The sequence below is a fragment of the Periophthalmus magnuspinnatus genome, chromosome 3 (genome assembly GCF_009829125.3).
Source record: "Periophthalmus magnuspinnatus isolate fPerMag1 chromosome 3, fPerMag1.2.pri, whole genome shotgun sequence".
Classification (NCBI taxonomy): Eukaryota; Metazoa; Chordata; class Actinopteri; order Gobiiformes; family Gobiidae; genus Periophthalmus; species Periophthalmus magnuspinnatus.
In genome coordinates this window covers 31321165-31344672 of record NC_047128.1, presented here as the reverse complement: position 1 = coordinate 31344672, position 23508 = coordinate 31321165, and the positions used below count along the sequence as shown (strand labels likewise).

The window sequence follows — 23508 nt, the reverse complement described above, 5'->3', positions numbered from 1 at the left end:
AGGGAGAACAGCACAGGCAGCTACAGCACAGACAGGGATTTTGTGACTAAAGTACTTTGTGTATTTGAATATATTTCTTTTGTATAGATCAATAGTGGTGTTAGTCCACTCTAGATTATAGAAATGTGTCACTTGTTGTTATCTTTTGTTATAATGCAATATAATGTAAAATAATATATGTAAATAATTTAATTAAAAGAACAATTTTGTGCTGTTTTGCTGTGCTGTTTATAATGGAAACTGCGTATAGTTGAAAAACACAGGCACTGGGTCTATATCAAATCAAAATAATCCAAATCTAAATTAAGATTACTAATCAGACATTCATGTTACAGTCTGAGTATTTTTAGCCCTGAGTTTGTTCCAATAAGACTCAGTGGGTCATCTTAAATTATCCCAAAAAAACATCTCCAAAAAGGTGATTCGGTTCTAACAATGCACTCTAGACACATTGCCCGAAGCTATGGGTAGAAATAAACGCGAAATACTCTACAGTTTCTAAATAATGCTTTGCTTTTGCAGTTCCCCATTCCAAGACAGTTAGACGTTACATGACTATATCCGATGATGAGTGACCTGTTTTGTCCCATCCTTAAAGTCTGGGCCATCCTTTGACCCTTGCTGGGCTAAGCTGCTTTGGTATAATCAGTGCACATAAGTTAAAGTTAATTGCCAAGTCACAATGTCACAGACACCACAGAGTATAAGGAGCCAGAGCGGGGCCCACACGGAGTCCCCCCTGCTCCTGCGTGTAAGCCGATTACATGGGCCAGTCTGTGAGGTTAGTTTTACCTTTAAACCAGACAAAGATGGGGTCACTGTACCTGCCAAAGCTGAAAAGTATCTATAATGCTACAATAATGAAAGCCCTTGTGGAGAAATACAGGGTGTATTTCACTGCGTTATCAAAGAGGGTTGAAAAATTCACCCTATAACTCGAAGACAGGAAAGCTCATTTTTGCATAGCATTAAACTATAACCTTTTGGTAAATTATTAAAAGCAGCAATTGAATTATTCATCAAAAGCAACGCTAAAGCCAAAGGAGAACTTCATATGAGTATGTTCCATTTGTTAATGCCCCTCACTGTAAAGATATTTATTGTAAAACGTAATATGGAAATGAACTGAGAGTGTCAAATTATTATCCTGTCAAATTTAAGTTTGTAGTGTGTGCGTACGTTACAAGCAAGAGGACACTATTATTGGGATTAACCACTACAAGTGCAGAGGTATTTTTGTGTCAAAGATAGTTTTTTTGACAGCAGCAGTGCATTATGAAACAGACAGGGCATGGCATGTAGTGACCTGACCCCTCTGGGACACGGTATGCACGCTCTGAGGAGAGCTGCTGCAGCGACACACTAAATGTCAATCAGCTTTGTGTCCTCAACGTTAACCCGAGAAGAAATAGCTTTACTACTTCTCTGTATGGAGGATTGATTGTCGTACCTGGTCACATAACTTAGACAATATGAAGTTAAAGAGTTGACAGTGGTGTCCTGTGATCTATTGAAGCTAAAGACACGACAGTAGACAATAAGACATAACAAGAGACAATAATCATGGTATATTTTGTATAATTGCAGGAATTGTCGTTGGAGAACCAGAATGAACTATACAATTCTATAACAGTTTTTTTTTAAATTATTATTATTTATTTATTTATTCAGATATTTAGATTACAATTACTAATATCCATATTTTTGTAGTTGTCCAAAATGTTAATAATCTTTGTAATATTATCGCTAATCTCAGTTACTTTGGCCATGATAATTGTGACGCTACATTTGATTTTTTTCCTTATACCTGATTGAAGCACTAATGATTTAAATTGATACTGTTTTAAATGTCTAAAGTAGTGCGTGGAGGTGTGAGCAGAGTTTGGTAATCCCGGTCGTGCCTGTATTTATGTGTTTGGTGTTACCATCAGAGCAGACAGCTTCTTAGCGCAGACAAGGCTTTGAACCAAGAAGAGGCTCCTAATCGGCACTTGAGAACAGGGACTTCCCCTGCACAAACAGTCAGCGCACTAAAGACAGCCTTGTCCTTCATCATGTAGGTTAGAAGGACTTTTTTACAACCAGGCAGTTATGGAGACGGATGCCAGAGATGGACAAATGGCAGGACATTAGCTGTAAGGGGCACAGCAGCAGCTACATTTGGACACACTTTAATGGTGGAAAGGAAAACGCTCATAAAGTGACTCTTATCTCCTGCAGCCCTTCTGTATTTGTGTGCCATTATCAAACAGAACTGGAATCCCCCGCACTCATCAGATAATGCCGGTGCATCCTTATATCTGCACTGACCACGAGGCCCAATCACGACGCGGCATTACCAGGGCCATCTGAAGCGCTTTACGGCACTTGCTATCATACGAGATTTGTCAACACAGTAAATATGTCTTCCGCTGAGAGCATAATATAATGTTATGATATCCCTGACAGCGTAATCAGTCGGTCCAACAAGGCATTATACGCTGACAGCTCGGAGGGTCCTTCTCTGCCTGAGGAGCTCTGTCTTGGCACAGCGCGCGCTCACACCTTTAATGACTTCCTAAATGTCACAGAATGTCAGGTGCAGGTGTAAAAGCAGGGGACCTCCTCCATGCAGCGCGCACAGGATCCTCGGTAGTTTTTACAGAGTTGCAGCCCGCCCGGCCGGACAGGACAGGAGCGCTCAGGTGTGGCCCACATTTCTCCACACCAAACGCTGACATGATTTAATGCTTCTGAGCCGAGCCAGAGGAGTCCTTTGTCAAAGCAGAACAGAGTCTGAGCGCAGCATGACTTTACAAATCTGCTCTTACTGTAGCTGACTTCATATTACAGGCTGGTTTAACCCCCTGAAGAAACACAACAGGGCCACACTCTAGACATGGTGCTAGCTCCAAACATGGGGAAATGGAGATGGTTGTATTAAGACTGTCAGAAACGCTACATGATTCAACTATTGTGACCCAGATCATAAAAGTAATTCAACATTTTAACAGCTAAGATACTCTAAAGTGATTAAACGCCAGCTACAAATGTACTTAAATATGAAGAAATACTCTGATAGTGTTACAAATGTCGTCTGGATCTTTGTTCCAGCTCTGTGATCTTACCAGCAGCGCTCAGCTGTGCCCCGTGTGTGTGTGTGTGTGAAGCAGTTACACGCACTCTGGTCTTGGAGCCCTACAGCTTTGAGAGATCTGAGTGGAGAGCCATGATGGGCCTGGTTAAGCTCAACAGCATGAGCCTGTATCAATTACGCTACAGCGCGATATGGACACAGCGTGTGGTCCTAAAAGACAAGGACTTACTACTGCCCAGCGCTTCCTGTGATAATCTGGCCACAGTCAGCTGGATCACCTCAGAACAACACTGACAACATGTGTTCCCTTCTACTCATTCTCTAATAATTACGTTAATAGAGAAAAAAAAAAAAAAAAAAAAAAATCAGAATATATATCAAGCAAAAATAAATAAATACAACTTAAATAGCCAGGTTAATTTTCATAATATTCAGATTCAGATTAGAGGATTATTATTGTTGAAATATATTTAGGTAATAACACATTATAAAGTGCATTTATTCAAGTAATTTAATGAGCAAACATGATGTGTGTACAAAAAGGTAGAGGTAGAGGTAGGGGCTGGGATTAGGATTCCTTTTGTACTCCAGTTGAATCTGACTTCATGCAGGGTTATTTTTTTTGTCTGATTGTGTGAAATCGGCCTTTTTAATTATACAGAGAAAAGAGAGAAGACGAGAGATTAAAGTTGTGGCTAGTGATGAGGAGTCTGTGTGTGGACCCTCGTCACAGCAGACAGACTCCTCAGGTTCTTTTTCATAGACCAGTGTGTTACTTACACATCCTTTGACATGTTCAGACGGCATCTTCAGAGGGTCACGTGATGTTACGGTGACGTGTTTTGCTGATTTACACAGATTTTGGCTCCATTCTCCCACCTGTATTGATAGAGGAATAGCGCATCTGCAGTCCGACTTCTCCAGGACAGCATCCCAGGTCCTTGAAAGTTTCGATAGTAACCCCCTCAGTGTCTCTTTTGAACTTCATATGGATCCTGCCTCTGGCCCGGGACCACCAGACCAATAGACTTATAGATGAGCTATAATCCATGTAGGCCCACTACTCACAGCCTCTCCTCCACCACCTTTGTCTCCACTTTCAATAGCACTCCAAAGGCAAAGCAATCTGTTTGAAGAATTAACCTTTTTCTACAAGTGCCTGGACAAGAGCGCATGCATAATGTGTGTGGTGTTTTCCGTCTGGTTATGGAAAACGGGTGCCATATCTGCCAGTCAGCTGAGCCTTGTAGTTGTGTGAATGCGTGTGTACGGACTGGTAATGAATGAAGGTAAATGGCAAGGTATGAAGCACTTCCTATCGTAATTTCACACTTGTCAGCTTTTCTGAGCAAAACTCACCTTTTCACAGGGATAGCACAGAAAGAAAGAGCTTTACGGAGAACACAGGGAGTCTCCAGGAAACAGGAAAATTCACCATGTAAAAATACAAACATTGGCAATGCCACTTTTAATTAGTAAAGGGTAAAGAGGACATTTCAATTATATCCCATTTAAATTTAAAGTAATTCTACAATAGTCATTTTCTGTATTACACACTTTATGGAAACACCTTTATCATATCTAATGTTAGAGAATGTGTGTTTTTCACACAGTATGAATGAGTAGCCCACATAGTATATGATTTGCTCTAACCTGAAATGAACTGCTGATATTAATAGTGGCTGTGAATAAGTCCTCACCGGGAGAATGTCGGGATGAAAGGCTCGTACTACCTCCAGCTGCCCAAGGGCATCTGAGATGTTCTTCAAGTGTTTCTCTGCAAAAGTAATGAGGCTCTGCAGAGACGGCTGTTCACCTGTTTCACCAAACTTTTATACTCACATTTAATGTTATGTTGTTTCCTACCACAGTGTTCAGTGACTTAAACTTGGTCAGTGATTTATTGTTTTGATCCTGCCATTTACACATGTTGTATTAAGAAATAAATAAGTAAGCTTTTTTACAATTACATTTTTTAATTCAATAATGTGTGTGCGTGTATATGTGTGTGTGTGTTTTGGCTTTATGCTTCTAAAAAGTGAAGTCATCCAATCAGCTGAAGAGAAACACTGTGTGTGTGTGTGTGTGTATAAGACTATGTGAGTGTGTGCAAGTGTGTGAGTGACTGTGTGAGTGTGTGTGTGAAACTATGTGAGTGTGTGTGACGATGTGTATGAGTGTGTGACTGTGTGTGAGTGTGTGTGTGCTGGAGGGGCAGTGCGGGCAGAGGGAGGATATGAGAGCCTTCTCCTGGGACCTTAAACAAACTGACTAAAGTGCTCCTGTTTTCTGATCAGGCACCAGGAGGAGAACACTTAGCACTGCTGGAGACTCTCTCTAAACAGCCACTGAGGAATTAGCCTGTTACAGTGAAACTTCACAGCTTCCCCGCTCCAGTCGCACAGAAAATAGAGCAGGCAATAAACAGCAACAAACAAGGCAAATATGCACACGCATGCACTTGTCTGGCCCCGTGCACTCACAGGTGTGTGTGCCAATAATATGCGCAGAGCTCATGATGGCTGTCTGCAGATAAACGCGTAAACACAAGTCGCCATATGCGCCGCTCTCTGCGGAGGAGCAGTGCATAATGAATGGGCCCTCGCACACTCCTGCAAAGTGTCGCCCGTGACTGCAGACAAGGAAAAATATGTTCTCACTGAGGAAAAGCAATGACCTTATTCCTTCTACTCGCGTGCCACACTGTATCCTTTTGTTTGCAGGTTCGAACTGAGTTGAGCTGAGATTTAGGCCCCATGATGTCAACACAAACACAGGATAGAAAGTTCATGTTTAATTAGGTGTCCCCCCTTCTCTAAAGTTCATTTCAATTAGTCCCACCTCGGCCCCACTTCCAGGTCTCAGTGATTTGTCAATGCCTCAACTTTGTATGTAGCACAGTGTGGTCACAATGCGCCGTGTGCATGTGTGTGTGTTAGACTTTTGTTTGCATGAGCGTTCATGTTGTGTGTGTTTTTGTTGTGTGCGTGTGTGTGTGACCCCAACAAAGAGGGACTCCTGTGCCCTTGACATTTCTTTCTTGCTCTTATGATGAATTGCACGCCTTATTTATGGGTTCTTAAGAGAGATTCACATTTTCTATCTTTTTTTTCCCAAACACTATCAAAGAGTTTCATAAATAACTATGTCAGAACTTTTTGAATCAGGCACATTCGGAATAAAAAGTTAAATTTGGTCTTGAGTTTTATGGACTTTGACCTAATATTCTTTATGCATCTACAGTGCACTATAGACTGTGCTCTCCCAAAGGTGTACAGTGTCTGCTGTGGCCATTTTGTGACACCCTCACATGGACCGATCAATCAACTGTAATGAAAACCATCAGGTCACCTTTGAAATTTATCATTTTTTGTCTGCGTAAAATGAAACGGCTGTGATGGTATAGATGGCTAAATTTAGATTACCTATATGCAACATATATCCACTCCTCCCACCAGCGTAATGTACACAAAGGATTCATGATTTATGTTGAGATGCAAACTACATGGAAGACAGTATGAAGATGAGCCACGTTTAAGACTTTTAATGTTCAATGACGTGTTGGCAAAAGTGTGGCAAAGATTTAGAATAGTGGCAATCACCTAACATAGTCCCTTCGGTGTTCATGTGTCAGATTTGAAGTACTTAGCATCTCTTGTTTGCACACAATCTGTCTGTGATTATTGCCCGCTTCAAGCATCCCATCTCTCCACGCGGCTCTCCACAAAGCTGGCCCATTAGCATAGATTTAGCCAACAACCTCTGCTTTACAAAAATCCATCTGAAGAAGCGTGCCTCTGGTTATGTTACAGACGAGTGTTGGTAATGACAGATTGCCTTGTTTGTGTTTAAGGAACGTGAAGTCAGAATCAGCCCGAGTCGTACTTAGTAAATTGGCTCTTCAAATCAAGAGTAAGAGGAGGCGTACAAAAGCTTTTATCAATTTGTTTTCGCACCAATAGTACCACTTCCTACATTTAACAGGTTTTTTCAGTAGTCAGGCCAAACCGGTGTAAGTGCAATCAGGGTTCGACTGAGCGCTTCATTTTCTGCAGATGGCACACAAAAACTCCTTATTCAAGCATTTGCAAAGAAATGGCCTTTTCTTATGTGTTTGTTGATTTGTTTATTTATTTATTTTGTCGTCATTTTTTTTCTGCTGATCACAGCTGCGTGGGCTGGCCATGCAGAAAGCCTCAGTATGGCTGTATCTGTAAATCGGAGTCCGGGGGCCACAGACACATAACGAGGGAGAACCACCCGGTGGAATTTAGCACATGATGGCTCCCAGTGGGTGCCATTTGGGGACCAAAGAGATTTTTCTTGCTGGATTTTCCTGCATGGTGAGCAGGTTAGAAAGCTCAGCCTTAACACTGGTGCTGACACAACCACTCAGGGGCGGCTGGAACAGCTCTCTTAGCATGGCACCTGTTATTGAGCCGTCAGAGAGAGGGAGCCAGTGGAGAGAATGAGAGAACAAGAAAAAGGGGAAGAAGGAGCTAGGGGTGGAAACAGGAAAGAGTGAAACTCAATTGTAATTTCAGGCCTGTCACAGTTGTGAGAGCCCGTAATTCTGCTGCGTATCGGTGAGCGTACATGCTAGACTGCCTCTGCTGCCAGGCTGGGGCTGAGGGCCTGATCGCCTGAAAAACAGCACATTTACATTCCACAAAAAAACATTTAAGCCACCTTAAATTCCCCGCAAATAAACAGTGTGGGTGAGATGTGTGTGGAACTGGTTTAATAATTATGGACATCAGTGTCAACACAATTCTATTTATTTATGTTCATATAATTCTTATTCAGTCTGAAGGCCTCAGAGTCATTGTTATCATTGATGATCATCATATTCTGATGATGACAAACAGCTGAGTGTTACTCACACAAATGAAGTGGTAGAGGATTTTAAGTGTTTATATGATGTTTGTTGTCAGTGTGTGGTGGAAACAAAGCACAAAGGGGAAGAAAACAATCTTTTATTTGCAAAGCCAATCACAGGAGCAGCAGCGAGGAGCTGTCCATTCAAGCAGAGCCGCAGCGCTCCTCCGCAGAGCAATCAAAATGGATTAAAGCAATCGCTCTCCAGCTGCCTGCACGCAAATCAGATATGCCTGTGATGATGATAATCAATCTATAATAAAATAACACAACATAAATCTGATAGTGTTGTTCCAACAGTTTTAATAACATAGATTTAAATATTGCCATGTGCACTAGAGTGATTTATTGATGAAAAAGTGCTATCAAGCTTATATACACTCGCTCCTGGTGCCTGGCCAATAATACCATTAACTGCATTGTTCAAACTCATTATGTGATGAGAAACACAATAATAATTGCAGGGCTACAAACACACAGTTTCTCTCATTGAGCTAATCACTTTGGCCAGCATTATTATTCCTTCTTCCTGTGCCTGTGCTGGCCCTGTCCGCACGCTGTCATAAATTGTCCCCGGCTGGTGAATAAATCCCCCGTGCTGAATTAGTATTGTAATTTCTAGTATCGCAGTGGGCTTTGCCAGCTCACTCTCTGGAGTTATTCATCCAGGCACAGGTGCCATAGAAACAATATGCTAAGCGGCTGGCTCGCACGACCCCTTCCTCAAAGTCATTCTTATTATTATTATTTTTAAATAGCAAGTTTGTCTAGGGTCAGATCAATATGGGTGGACTTGTTGGCAAAAGAAAATTTCTTTGGGAAATGTAAATCAGATAAAAAATAAAAATAAATAAGAAAAATAACACTGCCTACAAAAACACCAAGTTGGAGAAAAATACTATTCTGTCTTTTTTCTCATGTGGCATTATGTGGAATTCCCCCTCTGATGGAAAAGTAGTTAAGCGGCACATATGGCCTACTGACAAACATGACAGATGAAACTCTTTTGTTTAAGAGTGGGCTCCGCTCCTAACACAAGCCTTTTAAGTGATCAAAAAGGCTTGGCCATATTTGATGTGAGGAAGAAGAAGAAGGAGGGGGAAGTGAAGTGTCATCTACTGATGTACAGCTCCAGTCCCTCTGTCACACAGCGCACTGTCTGCTGGGAAATAATCTGACATCTTGTGCTCGACACATCCATGCTACAAGGAGAGAAGGAGGGAGGAAAGGAACTACAGCAAGGAGAGAAGGAAAGAAGACAAAGAGGAGGCTGGACGAGGATGCCCATCCACATCATGTCATCACCTGCCAGTGTAGATTTAAGCAGCGGCCATCCCCAGGTCTGATCCACTCTACAAACATGACACCTGAGTTTATCACAACACAGGCCCAGGACAGAGCACATGTAAGGCCCTTTCAAGAAACCCAGCCCCTGTCATGATTAATGTGGTAAGAGCGAGTGGAACTTACTGGGATGGGCAGGTGCATATGAGCGTATTAGACACAGACTTTGGACATGTTTCCTATATGAAAAGAAGGATTTACAGGCTTCTGTTAGTGTCCCAGCAAACAGACAAACACTGACTTCTGTGTCCTCCGGGCCGCTTTGGGCTGCTTGTTTCCAGGGAACACTCCATGAGATCTGTGCAGATCCAACTGTTCCTTATGGTGCACTCTTTTAATTAGTCTATACTGCTCACATGTAAAATATGGTCAAATATCTTGAAAAGACCATATGGCAATAAATGTGTTTAGGACAACTCATTTAGTAATATGTTTTCTTACAGTTAACATATGCAAATTGTATTTAATATGAAGTGAAAAAATGTGTATATCTCACAAGGGGAACTGTGTCTAAAGTTTGAGAAAGGCATCATAGAAAATTGAAATAAAATATACATAAAATAAGCCTAAACTTAAAAAATCTCCTAAAATAACACTGAATTGCATTACAAATTTACTTGGAGAACATCAGTCATAAACATTTTTCACTTTTTTTTTTGTTAAACAGTATATTCAAAACAATAAAACATGTAAAATTATAAAAGCAGAACGTCGTTGAGTCAATTCAAGTGGGTGGAAAAGACAAACCACAGACTGTAGCGCAGAGAGGAAAATCTGTCAACATGTAAAGCTTATGAAAATGTTGAAATAGCGACACGCGTTTGCTGTACAGATATGAGCAAAGTGCCATCTCCTCCTCTGTTCTGTCTGCTCCACACAGCCATTAGTCACCTGCTCCGCTCACATCCAATCCTCCAGCCCGCTCACTTGCTCTTGTCTTTAGATTTGAGCGAGAGGGCCAATCGTTATGTGAATGATGGCACCCATCAGTGTAGTGCGCGTGTTGTAAAAGTGTCAGCCGCTGACAGATTGACAGACACAGTCGGGCCTTCGATCAACGCTGCACGCACACACACACACGCAAAAACACACGCACACACACGCAAACACGCACACACAAACGAGCTTATAGGAGCAAAATGGAGGAGGAAGGAGAAAGGTGAATGAAAAGGAATAACTGAATTTTGCCTTTTTAAGAGGAGTCAATAGTTATTACTCTTGATTTACTTTGATTTGTACTTTTTACTATTCCGTTTATTTTAATGCAGTGGAATTAATAGAAATTCACTTTAATCTTTCTTTTGAAATTCAACATGTTATATACCACCACAACTCAGCACCCTAGTGTGTAAGGGTTGTATTGGCACGGATTTTTCACAGCGTGTTTCATGGAAAGCCACTTTATCCAGGCCGTGTACTGATATAAAACACATAGGCCCATAGACACTGTTTGTGGCTTTGTGTTTATTTTATATTTCTCCACAAACAAGTAACAATAGTTCTACATGCAACAAAGGCTTTCATTTGAGTACACATTTTAAAACCACACAATAACATTACAAGACAAGCAGATTCAGATTTAAAACAATAAGCTAACATTTATACAGAGGGAAATCATATTGCGGTGTAATTTCAGCAGCTGTTGATTCAAAGGGGAAAACTCGATTAGGTCCAGATGGTCTCAGTTAGAGGCAGAGCTGACTTCATTGGCTTCAGACATGTGTTTTTCCTCTTGATACAAAATATAAAGCATGTTCGTTTGTCACTGCTCACTAAACATCTTTAAATACAATGAAAACTGTTCTTGGCAATAATGTCCCGTAATAAGTCAAAACGCCTGTTCCTCATCCTCGCCATGGGAACAGACTGAACAGAGAATACAGCTGAAAAATGTGCTGAGAAAAAAAATATATATATATCTGTAATTTATTCATTTTATTTATTTATTTATTTTATCTATTTATTTATTTATCTAGTTATCTAGTTATTTATTTTATCTATTTATTTATCTATTTATCTATTTATTTATTTATTTATTTATTGCTTATGTATTTATTTCTTTTTTTATTTATTTTTCTCTTTTTTTCTTTTTTTTTTACAATTATTGCAAATGTTATTTTTTTCAATACTATTCCAGCTAGGGCTGCAAAATTAATCACAACGGAATAATCATTATTAATATAACAAATTGTCAGCTTAAAATATGCAAATTCCTCATTTTAATTGAACTGGAAAATGGTCGGAAAAATACATTTTCCAAAGTCATTCATTACTATCTCAGCCACATGAATATATGTTGAAATGATACATCAATGATTTTATAGAGAAGTTGATCTTTTAGGCACAGATAAAGTTGTGGATACATATAGTTGAAAGTATCAGGTTGTAGTATTGTGTAGTATCATAAGTTGTGGATACATGTAGTTGAAAGTATCAGGTTGTAGTATTGTGTAGTATCATAAGTTGTGGATACATATAGTTGAAAGTATCAGGTTGTAGTATTGTGTAGTATCATAAGTTGTGGATACATGTAGTTGAATGTTTCACGCTGTAGTATTGTGTAGTATCATAAGTTGTGGATACATGTAGTTGAAAGTATCAGGTTGTAGTATTGTGTAGTATCATAAGTTGTGGATACATGTAGTTGAATGTTTCAGGTTGTAGTACTGTGTAGTATCATAAGTTGTGGATACATGTAGCTGAATGTTTCAGGTTGTAGTATTGTGTAGTATCATAGTGTGATAAATGTATTTATCCTCGTGCTCTGATAGTTATTGATCCTCCCACTACAGCTGAACATAATGGGGCTTGGGGAAAGTGAAGCGAAGGCTGCCCCCGTTACAGAAAACAGTTCACACCTCCCAAATGGGCCGCACACACTTAGGTGAGGCGCAGAGGTTCACGATGGACTCCCACGGCTGATTGACGTAAAGCATGTCATTTATTGGAAATATAACTTACAAAAAAAAGGATCACAGTTGCCGTAAGAGTGACGGAGTTTTGAGTCATGGAGGTCTGAAACTGAAACAGACTAAATAGTAAAATCTGCATGTGCTGAAAACAATGCGGTATGGGTATGTAGTACAATGTGTAGTAGGAATAATTTAAGAAGCCCAAGTGTTGTACAAAGAGTCAGGGAAGTCTGGATGAGAAGTTTATTTACTGTCACTACGGGAAACGGAGACGCTCAAGATATTATGTCAGTACTGTTCATTCAAGTCCGGCCGTGCTTCCACTGTGCGAGTCATGTCACCTCTGATGAGGAAGGTCAGATTCAGCTATCGGCGAGCAAATGTCAACAAGGACGGAGCTGGAGGTGTCCTTTGTACAGTAGTGCGAGTCCCCCATCACAAACTTAACCTTTATGTTTGTATAATCATGGCTCTAAAGCTTTTGTCTGCCATGTGTTATGTCAAATTTCTTTTCTGAGGGAAGGTTATTCAAATTGATATTTTGCTTATTCATAGCTTAAAGATAATAACATTTCTCAAATATACTGTAAATTGGTTTAGCTGTGGCTTCTTTCAATCATATACTATATAAAGCTGTTCTGCATGTGCTTTTTATTATATCCTTTTGCACTATTGCAGGTAAGGATCAAATTTCATCACATAAGTGACCCTTGGTGCAATACATTTATAAAGTATGCAGTGAGTTATTTAATATTTACTATTTATGAGAATACATTATGTTACTCAATATGTTATCTGTTTCCTCTCTTCCAGTAATACTGCATTATGTTTCCAATATTTCACTGTGTGTTTCCATCGTTCACCGACCAGGGCGTCATAGGGCTTTAGATGAAAATGTATCAATACAAGATGACGCATCAGGAAAAAAATATGAATATATAAGTAAGTGTGACACATTGCCAACCATGCTCTTGCTCCATGGTGCCAACATCAATAATTCTCCCTCCAGCTCATAACTTTATTTTCAATGCATAATTGAGGCCAACCAATGTTTTCCTGGGCCATTTATATGTCAAGTAATTTTAAACAATGAACCCAGCAGTCCATCAAGCCTTTTCATTTCAAAGGATGGACAAGAGAGAGGTTTATACTGTGCGATGTATTTCTTCACAGCCTATTGAACGCATAAGCTTGAATCTACTATAGCTACATTAGTATGCATGTCCTTGGGCAGTAAAGTCTCGTTTCCACTGGCTTGCTTTGGAGCAAACCGGTACGGGCCGCACGCGTCTCCACTGTGAACTGTCCCGCCCCATTTGAAGGGCCGAAACAGACCCTGGACGGTACTAGCTCCCAGCGAGGTCTGGGGTCAGTATGGGATGACTCTGGGAATGGTTAATGACAAAACATGATGACTAGATAAGAGAGAATGTAGAGTCAGGTGAAAACAAGATGGCAAAAGGCAGATATACATTTAAAATAGCAATTTCTCACCAAACACTGACTTGATCTTGTGATAAATTGCTGTATATCCAGTGATGGCAACTTATATGTTAATATGTTGGTAGAGTCTTTGTCTGAAGGTTGGCAGTTTGAATCCCGCTCTCGACATAAACATCACTGGTGCATGAGTGTGTGTGTGAATGTGTGAGTGTTTCCTTGATGTAAAGTGTCTTGAAGGTGGGAAAGTGCTATATAAAAATGTGACCATGACCATCTTCCACAAAACAAAGCTAGCACAAATGCAACAGCTGTTTCCTGTTTATCAATGCACTACAGTCACGTATAAAGTTCAAACATATTATATTTCCAGAGCATAACGTGTTCAACATGAGCCAAACCCAATGCAACGCATAAAGAGGCACTAAAACATGACACAGAGGAGCAGAGAAATAAATGCAGAAAAAGCTGACGATAAACCAGAAGAAGTTTGTGTTTAGCTTTAGCCTCATCTCACAGCGCCACAAACTTGAAATTACTTACTACGTCTTTTGTGAATCGCTGAGATTGGCCAGACAGTTACAAGTACAATTCAGATACTATTTAGATTTGATTTAAGTTGAGTTATGCTTGGGTGACGTCAGTGTCACACGTAGCAGAGCTCTGCCCCTGGACCCAGAGCCGAGCTGGAAAAGCAAGTGAGCTGAAGGGAGTCACACCAAACGACCCGCTCTAAGGCAGCCCCAAGCAAACCATGCAAAAGGAAAAGAGGCTTAAGGTGCAGCCATTTAAAAGAGTGGCTTCTAAAAGCAGTGGGACTCTGAGGTCAGTTCTAAAGGCATCTCAGGGCCCGCACTTTTGAATTTGAGGAATAGCTTAATAAATATTGATTTATTATTTTAATTACATGTTAATCTCAGAGCACATAAGGCTCAGTGGTAATGACTCTCTCAAGATGTCCAGCAAATTTCCTGTTTGCAAATATTTATTGAAGGTGGCCTCCCAGGAGAGCTATAAGAATGAATAAGAATCATTAAAACAGCCTCATATCTGCTCCTTTTAAAGTGTCAGTTTAAACATACACAACTTAACCCATGTAAAATAACGAATCAATGACTTTTACATTTCGTATTACGACACTAATATGTGATCCGAGTCAATAGAGCAGGTTATCATCAGCCTCACGGGGGTATTTCCGAATATCTCACAGATGCAGAATCGAGATATGCCCTTTCCATTGTCCTTAATGGCATTAGCAGAGGTTCAATTGACTCTAAAAAGAAATAGAAGGAATAGTAATAATGAGTATCCCCAACCTTATAATTAGAAAGAAAAGAAAATACAAAAGTGCATCATTTGAACAATATTTGTGCACACAGAAGTATCTAAAAATGTGCATATTAATATAAAGCCAAGCATTGATTCTTTCAGCATACACTGAAATATTTCAGCTATTTATTTAGACTAATTCTGTTGGTGGTAATGGGATAAACTTTATTTCACATTCTGATTGAGATTGAGTTTATATTTTATTGAGTTAACTTTACTAGAGGTAAGTGTTAGAATCAAAAGTCTGTCTGAACTACTGACACTGTGTTACATGCACCTCTCTTAGCACCTGCTATGCTGCTGGATAAAGGTTGCTGGTTTAATTGAGCACATGTGCTGGGCTCAGGGTGAAAGCTGGTAGAGACACATCGATAAACTATGAAATGGTTCCAATATGGCGGATCGATGGGGCTTTGTGAGCAGCTCCCCTGGGGCTTTGATTTTCCTTTCATACAACAATCCAGGATCTGCACTCTTCAAAGGCAAAGCCTATATCTGCTGTTATTGTTGTTGCTGCTTCACCCATGTTTGAGTGATGCCACTGAAGTCGATTTTATTTCTGTCCAGAAAGGCTCTCCCACACTTGGATGTTCGGGGAAGAGTGGGAGCATGAGGTGGGCTCTGCGATGGTAACAACCAATAAAAGCCAGTTTCCTAGTCAGCTGGGTTGTCCACTGCGGTCAAAAGAAGAGGAGCTCACACCAACCAACTGACTCCAGCTCTAACAAAGTTAATTCCTCTGTCCTGTGTTATTTAAGCCCTCAGAAGGTGTCTACTTGATAGGGTCTTAGGGCTCTATCAGTCCATCATTTGCAGATGTGGGATCAGGACACCGCTGGAGGAACGTCACAGGAGCACTGCCTAACCGTCTAACCATTTCAGCTAATTGCCTCATTAATGATTCACTGGTGTTAGGCTGCTCTAGCACTTCGCTGTGGTGAGCAAATTGTTCTGATTGGTTTGCCTCTGTCAATTATTGATGAGGCAGCGAACTGAAGCGCTAACACCTGGCTTTGGAGGTCCAAATGGCCCCCGCATTCCCATCACAGACCTTATCACAGGGACTTCAGTCAGTCAGGAGGGCTAGTGCGGAGCGCAGGGAGAGCGCCTCAGGGCAGTGTGTGTGATCTCGGTCGTATAGCTTGTAGGACATGGGTCGCTACTGATGAAAGCTGGACAATACATGGTGGAGCTTGTAACCAATCTCTGTTGTCACTGCTGAATTTGTAATCTACTACTTTTACTTCTACCTATATATATATATATATATATATATATATACACACATACACTATTATTACCACTATTACTATATATATGTTGATACACACAAAGTGATCACCTGCTCAGTGTTTTTCAGGACCATCAGTGAATGAACGTGGTTACATGCAAAGCCACAGTCGGTTTAAATGCACTTCTCTCCTTGGCCCTAATAGAAGTTGATTAAGGAGTCACCACACACTGCTCACAGTGTCACTGTGGATTTGAGCCAGAGGAATGCCATGTACACTCACAGGGTGCTCACGTCACCTCAGTTTTCATACAGGCTGTAGAGACGGCGCAGGGCCTGCACATCCAAATACTGACACCATGAGTCACTTTGCCATCACCCTCTAATAAGGCTGAGGTTGTTATGCCTGTGGTTGCTGCACTCTTGTAACAATAAAGGTGTGACTCATGCTCAACTTTTCTCTCTTTTCTCTTCCCAAACCCCTCTTTGTTCACAGATGGCAGAGCACTGAAGCAGTGATGACATCACAGCGGCTGACCAATCGCTCCAACCCACCTACAAAGCACAACATTCAACTCTGATGCTCAGAAATCCTTCGACTCTACAGAGAAACTCTGTAGGACTCCGTCACCCTTCCTGGCCGTTGGCTCCAGATTTTTTGTAGAAAATACAGAGAACCAATGTTGGAATGACTACTGTCTACTCAAGGGGAGACCATGATGCATGCTTCTGTAAATACATCTTCTCCTGATACAGAAACATTTATCCTAATGAAAAACTCAAACTTTGGATGGTGTGAGAAAGTTTTAGCCAAAGGCTGGCTAGTAATCATGTCTTCTGAAGATATTTGGACAAGGACATTGTACAACCCGTTGTATCTTCAGTTGTCTTCCACCCCAGTAGACCCTCTGCTTCATGTAAATAGGAACAAGTAAATAAAGCAGCATGGACAGTAGCCCAATACTCACCTAAAACCTTTTAGCATACATTTAAATACTTTTAGAAATACTTGTTTTCTTAGAACGACAGAAATACCAATATGTATACTCATTTTATTTAAATCAAAGTAAAGTCATTAATTTCAGATAGTGCTGAAGACCTCATCCCATCAGAGCAAAGCCACACACTGACCCATGGACGTGTTTATATTTCAATTCTTTTGAAACTGGTTCATGTTTTTTTACACTTTGCAATACTGTGAGGGTGACAACACAAGATTCAAGTTAACCCTTGCATGGTTTAAATATCACTTGGATCTGGAGCGACCTTGTAGGGCATTCTTCTATGAACTATGAAGACTACGAAATGGAGTCAGTGGTAACAATGTGCGCCAAGGAACGGACAGATGACACTGGCCAGGACTAGAAAGCTTGTGATGGAAAAGGCGGGCGGCTCACCTTCAGCAGTGCATCCTCTACCTCTCAGTATGTGCTGGGCATCAGGGCTCCATGACACTGTCCCTCAGCCCGCTGCAGACCCCAGTGGACCTGATGGACACACACAACAACAGGGAACACAATCTCACACAGCGTATTACACCCTTTTACTAAAATACTTCCACTGCTGTATATATGTACACTATGTAAAGTTCAAGATGCTGTACTTTGCATGTTGATTTCCAGAGGGATCAAGCCCACAGGCAACTCACATCATCTGTTTAAAAAAAACAAAACAGATGATAATCCAAACTTTGCTTAAACAATAATCCAATTAGGTTCATAAGGTACATACATAAACTAATTCTCCTTCTTTTGTCCTTTTACTTTAATGAGTAGATTGTCCATTGAATACTGAAAAGCATGTGAACATGGATGCTAATGTCAAACTGAAGACCGATGTTTGGAACATAACGTGATGTGGTCATGTAAGGGCAATTCAGTTAAGAGAAATAAGTGTCCCGCGGATTGCTGTCAACCCCCGTCCTTTCATCCCCTGTCAAAAACACAGATATGCAGTGAGTCTGCCAGGAAAGTCCTGGATCAGAGCAGGTCAGAGGGATCCTGCAGAGGTCTTTGGAGAAAGGAAAGACAAGAAACTTGGATCCTGCCCAAAGTTGAAAAGTCACAGGAGTGTGCCTGTCTGATCTCTGTCTCTCACAAAGGCACTTCCTCTGAGAGGGTGGGTGACCTTTGACCTCAGACATGTGGAGGCTCTGTGGGCCGGGTGAGCTGATGTCCTGCTGGGGTTAACTTTGTGTTAATGAGCAGACCACAGCTCAGACCACAGCTCAGCAGATGTGCAGTCTGTGCTTTAGGACCTGCTGCCCTTGTGTCCTGTTCACTCTTTAACATCCATCTACTCCAGATATGTAGCACTGTAGCAAACAATAAGGTCTGTACAAATCTCTGCCCCTGTTGTGAGAAAAAAATATAATAAACCATAATAATCATAATAATAATAAAAAAAAAAACGAATACCAATTGATGTTTAATATTTTTGTAATACTGTACACCACTAAACTATTACTCAAATGGAACAAATAAAGCCAAACCAAAAAACAAAGCTACAAGATAAATGTGTCGATGCCACTGCAGTTTTCTGATCCTCGCCTATTTTCAACATAGTGTAAATCTGTAGGCGGCATCATCTGAACTGTTCTTGCCCTTTCACCCAAGCCTCATGTAGGCTTCTCCCTGTCCTGACCCGAAACAGATTTAGCAACTGCCTCGATGTGAACACACTGCTCAAACACAGCAAAGGCAACAGCAGCTCCCTCGGCCCGCTCACCTACACACACTGTGCTAATCTAAACGGCATGGCTGTATGTAAACAGATCCCCGACATAATGGGATTGTTCAGTGTGCAAACAATAAGCTGTTAGAGTAATCACAGGTCAAAGATATATTACCCAGAGGGCCACGCTGTAGGTATATTAACATGATGGATATGGGCACAGGCGGAGGGGGTAGGGATGGAGAGGATATAGTGCACTACTAATTCAGATTTACCCTATAGGGCCCCAGCCAGATTTTTTTTTTGTCTGAACAACCTTTACTGGGGCCCCACGTAATCTCTCTTCCTCCGCCTCTTTCTCTCATCTCCTCACCTCTCAGATCTCATCTTTATACAGTGTTTTGCCACAAGCAGCTCTCTCTCAAATTCCCCTCTGTTCTTTGGAGTAATAATTTCCTTTAACAAATGATCTCTGCTTCTCTGTGGCAGGCTAAGAATAGGATAAGTACAATCTTGTTTTTGGATTAAACAAAGAAGGATGTAAGATGGGAACAGCGAGGAACTTTTGTCTGATTTAAACGGTTACGGTTCGAGTGATGAAGAAACAATTTGTCAAGTCAGGGTCAGGCTGGTGAGTGGGTCAAAGGATTACAATAAGGCATCCCTAAGTCAACTGTTCTGACCCTGGCTTACCCGCACTGTCTGGAAACATGGCTCTGATTCTTACATTTACAAAACATCTACATTTTGCCATTAAAAAAAAACCCATACTATATACAATTTATCATTTGAAGAAGAAAAAGTAAATCAAACAAAAGAAATGCACATAGATTAGTTGTTCCATGTCTGAAATAAACACCTCCTTATGTCGCAAAGCTAGTGAGGGATGCATTACCTTACTCTTTCCCTCATTGGTCATCACATAAGCCTCTGAGTGAACAGTTAACCATCAAGCCCCCTTTGTGAAATGAGATGGGCTCCGAGAAGATTTGGTGGTGGACCAAATGAATAGGATTAACCAAAATGCCTCAATTGGAATAAATGCACCACGCTGACCACTGTGTAATACCTCTGACAACTGCTGTAAACCAAATCTTTTGCATCCGATGAGCTAATGGATCATTTAGGTCTGATTATCTGGGGAGAAAACTACTCAAATGGCTGTGCAAGATTAAAAGAGGCACTGCATGGAAGCTGATGCATTTCCACCATATAGCTGGTTCTCCATATAAAAATAAATAAATGTGGAATAATATATCGCCACAAGCCATGGACAGGTGGCATTTCAGGCTGCACCATTTAGCTGTGCAGTCTGGTTTGTGACAGCTTGATTTAGTCTGCAGTGCCAGAGCCAGAAGAAAGAAAAACTCTCTGATTGGTTTGAAACAACTGATAAGGAATAACATCAACAAGACTGAAAACAATGTACACAAAATCATGGTCAGACGGCCAAGGCAGTTTGGGAGGTATGGCAGTTGATTTATGTTGATAGTGCCTTCCAAGTGTGTGTGAGTGTGCGTGTGTGTGCTTTGCATGTGTGTGTGTGTATGTGTAGGATAGCAGTTTGTCTTTAGGGTGTAAAATGGAGATTAGAGGAGCTCAAGGGGAGACGCCTGGAGGCCTGCTGTTCCACCTGCTGTGATTGGCGTGTAATCTCTCAGTTTCAGAGAAGTGAAAAGTTTGTGCAGTCCACAAAGTTGTGCATGCATCCCTCTGGCCCCCTACAGAGCAGAGAGTGTGAGGCAGCAGGGTATAACCATATGCTATCAAAGTCTTCTTCAAAGGCCCAATCTTTAGTCCACCAAATTATACGGTATGATCACATGTACCAGACAACAACAGGAGGCAGAGTCCTGTTCTCTAAAAAAAAATCCTGTTGTAGTTTAAACAATATCACATTTATATATTAATTAATTCAAAAGGTCCACTCTTAGCCCGGCTGTTGGACAGTAAAAATGTTATTTCTTTGTAAATGAGGCCCTTTTATGTAACCACAGGTTAAGTTGGCCTGCTGGATCCAGTAAACCTCCTACATCATTATGTATAGGCAGGGTCTTTGATTATTCAACCGTAGGCCCACGGTTGGCCCTGATTGTCTAAGGGGCTATAAGAGGGTATACGAGGGGTAACTGCTTCTTGGGTCATATTGCTATGGTGATCAGCCCCTTGCCACTTGACCCTGGTGACCTCAGTTGCAGATAAGCTTCATGGAGAAGCGTATTAACATGCTCTTGGGCTGGTGCACTGCTTTATCAAAGGCACTTCTGAAATCAAGTGTTTATGGATCCCCAGTGATATTAGCAGTGCAGTGTAAATGAGATGGAGGTGGACAGAACAGCAGTACTACAGGGACACTGTGTGAAATGTTATTCTCACTGACTGTAATTGAGCAATATCTTTAATGTGTGCAGTATCCTATGCGCCGCTATCACCTGAGACTCCAAACTCCACTCACAGTATATTCAATATGTCTTCCAGGAACACTTCCATGATGTAAGCTTTCAAGACGTGCATATGCATATGATGTAATGTAGTACTTTGCAATAAGGTTACCTGTAGACTTTTTCTCAGATGTGTTTCCTTTGTGTTGGACATTCGTGCATATGTTTTGTAACTGTAAAAGGCCATTCTCTGCAGTCCTCAACCAGACAAGGCAAAAGGGAGAAGGTGTCAGTGTTGTGCGTCTGCTTAGAGTCTGATCACTGCTGAAAGATGCTTTCAGTGTCTCCATGATGGATGATGATAGCCCTGTGTCTCTGTACACATCAGGGAGCCCACTGTTGTCACTGGACTGAGCGAGGGAGAGGAGAGAGAGAGAGAGAGAGATGTGACTGCAGCTTAATGTCCTCCTGGTGCTGTGCATGCTCTTTCCTATTTGCTTTTCCCTTCACGGCACGGTTAACATTGTAAATTAACCTTTTTGAGCCCCACGCTCAGACAGTGAAAAACACATTGTGTTATGCAATTTGGTAGCAATAGTTTGGGATATACTAATTGAGCTGTTTCTATGTAAACGGTAGGGTTTTAAACAACAGACTACTCTATGTGCATGTCAGGATTACTCATCGTGTCACTATAAGGCTGCTTTCTGGTCTCCATTTTAGATGTAAATGAAACATTAAACACACTTGTTATTCTTAGTTTGACTCTGTAAATACATGTAAATACTAAACAGCTATGCATGCTACTATACTGGCAATTTGTTCAGGTACTTTTGTAATCCAGGCTTCAGTTATGGCATGTACGTTACACAATGAAACATCATTTGAAATTTGTGATCTCTGCTATGGGTCGTAAACTAATTGAGAATGGGTCTGGCTGCAGCCGATAGGGAGAGTGAAGCTCCACTACCTCCTCTGCTGATGGGGTCTAAGACTTGATTTTCAAAACCTAAACCAAACCCAAACACATTAACCAACACTTTGTAGCTACTGGAAATGAGTAAGTTACTTCCTTTGTTTCAAAAATGATTTTGTATTTGGCACACTGCATTGACGCAGTTTGGAGAGTAGAGCTTTATTCCATGTAGCGGCTGCAGTCAGACTCAAACTGTTTGAGAGCAGACATGTGTCTTTCCTGTTAATGTTTTCTGACAGATGTAATGCATTGGCCTTGCTCATGTTTTTGTTTGTCATTTCATTATTAAGGTTTGAGGCGAGGTCTGTTTTTTGATAGGTTTGAAAGAAATGACATTTTATGAAGTTTCCTTTGCCGCTGCATGCACACATGCATAATCTAGATAAATACTTGCATAACTTGTGTCTAACACAGCCCAGAAAACAATATGATACAAAGCTAATCAATAGGTACTCCAAGTTGTCTCGCCTGAGTAAAAACTAATGTCATTAGAGTAAGAAAACAATGAGACTGCTCTAACATGAAATGTGATTCATTCCAAATGAACCAAATCCGGCTCAATATTTGTAATTATAATAAATATTTTCATCAATTTCATCAAGAATAATGCCAAAATTGCCTCTTCCTTATCAACTCTAAGCTGACAAAAGAGATCTCTTGAAACAAATTGAAGACAAAGTCTCTTTAATTTTTAAGAGTGTTTATTTTCATTCATGTTCAGTCCCAAGTGTCTAATTTTTAACCTGTGCTAAAGATATTTTAAATTTAATAAAATAATTATTGTACCAAGAAAACGTCTTCTACAGTTTTGTTTTTTGTTTGTTTTTTCACTTCTAAAGAATGAATGTTAAGCTTGTGATAACCAGGTTCACATGTGTTTATGGCAATTATGATCAAGGTTCATTACCCAATAATAATAAAAGACCAATTTATACATGATTTTTCATTTCATTCATTTCATTTGATTATACAGGATGGTATAAGCTCCACAAAGCTTCTTTACATATGGGCTTTGGTAATAGAGTCCTCCCAGGCATGCTGAAAGTTCAAAAGGATTCTAGGAGAGCTCACTATTTTAATTATTGGTCACTTGAGGGGCACACGTGTGCGAGTGGCAGCATTAGGACAGGACACATGTTTCAAAGGAGTCTCAGAACAGATGACCTTTGACCCAGGGCTCAGGGGTGTTATGTGAGATTCAGTTTCACTTTACCTTAGCCATAGCCGACAGAATCCATTATAATGGTCACCCCATTTTTCCTGGCAAG

The 23508-nt window shown here is 40.7% G+C and overlaps 1 protein-coding gene across 2 annotated transcripts in view; it reads left to right on the top strand.

Annotated features, from left to right (window-relative positions):
- Window positions 1-22360, top strand: part of mafa (MAF bZIP transcription factor a) — a 65135-nt gene extending 42775 nt beyond the window's left edge. The window contains exons 3-4 of one of the 2 annotated variants that reach the window (XR_008649251.1): window positions 16707-20405; window positions 20439-22360. The gene's annotated coding sequence lies outside the window, so the exon portion shown is untranslated. Of the gene's footprint in view, window positions 1-16706 lie in introns of both variants that reach the window. The other variant, XM_033990055.2, reaches the window with a different exon arrangement.
- Window positions 22361-23508: the final 1148 nt, after the last annotated feature.